Raw genomic sequence first — 5,965 nt, forward strand, 5'->3', positions numbered from 1 at the left:
GATGGAAATGTGGAGGATAGAGTTGGGAGTGAGGTGATGAAGTTGCAGTCCATAAACAAAAAGCAACCCCCGAAGAAAAGGATGAATGGGGGCAGAGAGGCCGCGGATGAGATGATCGACGAAACTAACCCGATACTCCATTGGAGGGGTTGGGTAGCTCTCTTCGCTGGGGAAGCACAGCGCCTTTGGCTTCTTGTTGATCCCCAGTTTCTTCAGGAGGTTGATATCTTGGGCAGAGATTTTGGATCTCTCCCACTCAGCGCTCCCTAGATCCGCGGAGGCCATCTTTGATTTCGGAGTGCTGTGCCTGATCAATCTGCGCGGTGGCATCAACAATGGCGCGGGAGTGCAGCTCGAGAGTAGTTGAGCTCAAGGAACTATGGGGCGCAAGAGGAGATTTTTGCAGAGGAGAGCAGAGGAGCGGCGCGAGCGAAAGTGCTGGAGGAAGAAGATGGAGACCTTAAATAGAGGTGAGGCGAAGCGGCGTACCGTTGGATGGAAAAAGTGTGCGGCAGATGATGTACACGTGGAACAATGGTAAAAAAAAGTAACTTCACCCTGGAAGAGTTACATTGCGTGCGCCAGGAAAAGCGGAGGACGTGTGTCCCCCACTTGCACGACGTGTCAATACGATGCGTAATTTGGGCCCGCAAGGCAGCGAGAGAGAACTTCTCGCGATTTCCAGGAATAGCGGTCGTGGCTATCGTCAGCAATGATGTCACTTTGGCAAGAGAAAAATTTGACTTAACAGCTTCATAAAAAAGGCGACAGCAAAAGATATTGGAGAGCCTCTGATCAAATACAAGTTTTTGATCAAATGCTCGGGGGCTACTTTGGAAAAGTGAAAAAGTTGAGAAATACAAAATAGAAATGGTGTGAGCCTATGATCAAATACAAATATTTGCTCATAGCCTCGGGGGCTACTCCCATCGGGAGCGCTGTTCGCGCACCCGAGAGATTTGAAAATTTCGGGAGAGAAAGAAAATATAGCGACATAAGGCGTGGAGCCTACACCCAAACACAAGTCCTTGGATGTAGCCTCGGGGGCTACTCCCATCGGGAACGCTGTTCGCGTGCCCGATGAAATTATAAAAAAGAAAGATAGAAGAACAAGAGAGAATATTTCGAGTTATAAGTAACTCTACATATACTCCCATCGGGAGAGCAATATAAGTCATCCGTTGACTCAATAAAATGTGCCATTCCAACAGCCAAATAAGCACTCGACAATATATTCTCAGAACGCCAAAGTTGCGAACAATTTCTGAATGCCGCAAAATTTGCGAAGGTAAGACCCCAGATCCGTTCTTTGTGGCGTGGCGCCGTCTCTGACGTCGGTTTGCTACTTTTATCCGTATCAACAGATACGAAGAAAAATCATAACGGATGCGTTAGGTACCTGATAAATATGGCTGGGACCCGACAGAATGGTAAGACCTTAAGTGGCACCTGTCGAAGTTTACACCAGTATCCCGAGATCATGTCCAGGGACGTGATCTTGAAGTAGGTTTTTGCGGATTGCCACTAGAGCAGTTAACTAGTACCTGATCCGTCAGATGAACTAGCCCCAACTACCATTATCCCTGTACAATATAGAAATTTATATGAAGAAATATAGAGAAGTTTAAAGTTGTCGAGTAAATATAAACAGTGAAGATTTTCCCTGACTCTACGATTCAAGCAAAATCTCGGGGGCTACTAACATAGGCATCCCCAATCGGCCTGCCGAAGATAGTACCCGGGGTTTACTGAAGGCCCACGACTACAAGTTGTTATTAAGGAAAGCTAGAGTTGTATTAGGAGATAATATTTGTAATCTTGCGGGATGAGTTGGAAACCCTCCCGGACTCTGTAACTTGTACAATACGAATCCCTCGGCTCCACCTCCTATATAAGGGGGAGTCGAGGGACAAAGAAAGCATCGAATCGTTATCTCACAAACCCTAGTTTTCATAATCGTCGAGTACTTTTCGGCTGAAACCTTCGAGATCTACTTGCCCTCTACTTCCAACTAAACCCTAGTCTATAACTCGTAGGCATTGACAAGTTAATACCTTGTCACCGCGCGACCACCACCTTCTACACAGTCAGGTACGTCATCCCCGTGGTATCTGGATTCTGGAGCTTCTTTTCATATGACTTCTGCGTCTTCTGTTCTTTTTGCTCTTTGCTCTCTTGTTTCTCCCGTCCATGTTATCACGGCTGATGGTACCTCTCTTCCTGTTTCCAGTCGAGGCACCCTTTCTAATTTCTATTTCTCTGTTCCTGATGTTTCTCATGTTCCTAGTCTTAAGATGAACCTGTTTTCTGCTAGTCAGCTTACTGATTATGGTTGTCGTGTCATTCTTGACACTGATTCTTGTGTTGTTCAGGACCGCCATACACAGGTCCTGTTTGGAGCTGGCCCTCGCAGCCTTGAGTCCTCGGGGCTCTGGGAGTTATACTGGCTTCGTGTTCCTCCTGCTGACACTTCATCTGCCAGTTCTCCTGCGGTTGCTGCTTCTGTCACTGGATTTTTTCAGCAGTGGCATCATCGGCTGGGTCACCTATGTGGCTCCCGTTTATCGTCATTAGTTCGTAGTGGTCTTCTGGGGTCTGTCTCAGGAGATGTGTCTTTGCATTTGTGTCAGGGTTGTAGGTTAGGCAAACAGATTCAGCTTCCCTATCCTACTAGTGCGTCTGTATCTCAGCGACCTTTTGATTTAGTTCATTCGGATGTTTGGGGTCCGACTCCCTTTCCTTCAAAAGGTGTCATCGATACTATATTTTGTTTATTGATGATTTTTCGCGGTACAACTGGTTGTTTCTTATGCACTCTCGCAGTGATTTGCTATCTATTTATCAGTGCTTTGCAGCCATGGTTCGTACTCAGTATTAGACGTCTATTCATGTGTTTCGTGCTGATTCTGCAGGAGAGTATATCTCCCAGCACCTGCGTGGTGTTCTTGCTGAACATGGCACCCTTGCTCAGTTCTCGTGTCCCGGCGCCCATGCTCAAAATGGTGTCGCCGAGCGTAAGCATCGTCATATTCTTGAGACTACCCGTGCTATAATGATTGCTTCCTCTCTTCTGCCGCATCTGGGTTGAGGCTGTCGCTATGTCGACTTACCTCATTAACATTCAGCCTTCTTCTGCCCTTCAAGGTGGCATTCCTCTCGAGTATCTCTCTGGTAGTTCTCCAGACTACTCGACTCAGCCTCAATTAATATTTCATTTGTTCCTGGATTAGTGTTAGTTATACCATTTGGATTTTTGATTTTGCTTTAGGAACATGATTAAATAAGGTGCAATGGGATTTTCAGATGTACTTCATGCTCAAGATCTCTGCTCCCCTCCGTATCATGTTCCTCCTTATCCTTTACTAGTAGGCTTTGGCGTGGCATCACGCCGCGCCCGTAGCTAAATTTGGAAGTAGTGTTAAAGTTGGTTATTCATATCACCTTAGGCCATCTCTAACACGGCCATCCATTTCATTCGCGCGTGTCTGATTTGATCGTCATGGACAGAAGCATGGTTCAATACAGGCATCCAAAATCTAGGATCTCCGCTATTATCTATGGTTGGACCCAAGCCAGCCTAAATTTAGATTAGCTTTGAGTGGACGCGGATGCTGCTTGTGTACTCCCTTTTTCTTCCTCTGGCTTGCCAGTCGGCATCAACGCTAGTCCATCCATCCCTACTCCTCCAGAAATCCCACCCGCTGCCCTCGCAGCCACCCCACGACCACCGATTTGCCTTCGTATCTGACGCCCGCCGCCACCTCCATGGCGCGTCCGAGTTAAGTGCTCTTTGCCGGACGAGTTTGGGTGCTCTTTCCAACGCTGGAGGATCTTTGTACCTGTAGATACCTACGTCCCTGCCATTTTTCATGGTGCATAACCTACACCACCCCCATCAGTGGAACCTTTGCCGACGCTAGAAGAGATGAGATTCAGTTGTCTACTTTGTTTTCTGGCAAGGATGATGTCGCGCATGCCTCTTTTACGGTGCGGTCTGCACCACCCGCTTAGTGTTCAGTCAAATGACTATCTCGATTTGTCTCAACTAACTCGTCGATGATTTTTTTCATAGATACTGGTCGATAGCAGAGATGAGTTCTTCTGCAAGAAGGTGCTCGATAAGGTTGTACAATGAGGAGTCCAATGACGACTTGTTGATGGTGTCTGCATTCTCATTTATGAGCACAATGTCGCAGATTCCGGAGTATCATGGTTTAGTCAAGGGATGTGCTAGGGCCTTGGACTGGAAAATAAAAGGCGGTCATCTGTAAATCTTCGGGGACTACTTCCACCGCACGAAACATATGTACACTCCGGCTATGCTTCGATGTCGTTTTAGGATGTCAAGACCTTTGTTCCGAAGGCTCATGGATGGAGTCAAGACTTATCAAGACTACTTTTTCTACAAAGAGAATGTCATTTGAAAGGTGAGCTTCTCTTCTTACCTGAAACGTACATCAACGATTATGATGCTTACATGGCATTGCCGGTGATCTCGTAGATGAGTATGCACGGATGAGCGAGTCGAGCTGTCTAGAATCAAAGTACAAGTTTTGCAGAGGAGTGATTTTCGTGTTCGGTAAAGATTATTTGAGAAAACAAAATGTTGCCGACACATCCCTTCTATTGTCAATCAACGTTTCTAGAGATTTTTCTAGGATGCTTGGCAGCATAGACTGCATGCACTGGTGATAGAGGAACTGTCCATTTGGTTGACAACCAATACAAGGGACATCTGGAGGGGTACACAGTCTTCCTTGATGTCGTGGCTTCACATGACCTATGGATTTGGCACTCTTAGATTTTTTTTGGAATGGTAGGTTCACATAATAACATCAACATGCCGCAACACTCTCACGTGTTCAATAGGCTTGCAGAAGGCAAGTCCCCTGATGTCTAGTTTAAGGTCAATGGCCAACATTATGACAAGGGGTACTATCTCGCTGATGACATATTTCCACCTTGAGCTACATTTGTCAAGACAATCCATCATCCTAGCGACGAAAAAGTCAAGATTTGCTAAAGATCAAGAGAGTGCTAGTAAAGATGTCGAGTGTGCATTTGGAGTCATCCAAGCTCGTTGGGCTATTGTTCGACACACCGCTCGAACATGGAGTGTTCAGACCATGGGAGATGATACGTCTCCAATGTATCTATAATTTCTTATGTTCCATGCTAGTTTTATGACAATACCTACATGTTTTATTCATAGTTTATATCATTTTTATGCATTTTCCGGGACTAACCTATTAACAAGATGCCGAAGCGCCAGTTCCTATTTTCTGCTGTTTTTGGTTTTAGAAATTCTACACAGGAAATATTCTCGGAATTGGACGAAACAAAAGCCCACGGCCCTATTTTCCACGGAGTGTTCCAGAACATCGAAGAAGAGTCGGAGACGGCCAGCAGGGGCTACCCCATAGGGCGGCGCGGCCCCACCTCCTGCCGCGCCCAGGTGTGGGGAGGCCACCCCCTGGCTCCCCCGACGCTGCCTCTTTGCCTATATATTCCTTCGTATCGGAAAACCCTAGTACCGAGAGCCAAAATACGAGAAAAGTTCCAGAGACGCCGCCGCCGTCAACCCCATCTCGGGGGGTTCTGAAGATCACCTCCGGCACCCTGCCGGAGAGAGGAATCATCACCGAAGGGCTCTACATCACCATGCCCGCCTCCGGACTGATGCGTGAGTAGTTCATCCTTGGACTATGGGTCCATAGCAGTAGCTAGAGTGTTGTCTTCTCCTCTTATGCCATCATGTTTAGATCTTGTGAGCTGCCTATCATGATCAAGATCATCTTATTGTAATGCTACATGTTGTGTTTGTTGGGATCCGATGAATATGGAATACTATGTCAAGTTGATTATTGATCTATCATATATGTGTTGTTTATGATCTTGCATGCTCTCCGTTGCTAGTAGAGGCTCTGGCCAAGTTGATACTTGTAATTCCAAGAGGGGGTATTTA

General features: G+C 46.4%; 1 long non-coding RNA gene across 1 annotated transcript; it reads left to right on the forward strand.

Annotated features, from left to right (window-relative positions):
- The first annotated feature begins 3,684 nt into the window (after positions 1-3,684).
- On the forward strand, positions 3,685-5,660 carry LOC127330111 (uncharacterized). The gene is made up of 3 exons (XR_007869124.2): positions 3,685-3,987; positions 4,073-4,427; positions 5,302-5,660. It is a non-coding gene; the product is annotated as an uncharacterized lncRNA (long non-coding RNA).
- Positions 5,661-5,965: the final 305 nt, after the last annotated feature.

Source organism: Lolium perenne, chromosome 2 (genome assembly GCF_019359855.2).
Source record: "Lolium perenne isolate Kyuss_39 chromosome 2, Kyuss_2.0, whole genome shotgun sequence".
Classification (NCBI taxonomy): domain Eukaryota; kingdom Viridiplantae; phylum Streptophyta; class Magnoliopsida; order Poales; family Poaceae; genus Lolium; species Lolium perenne.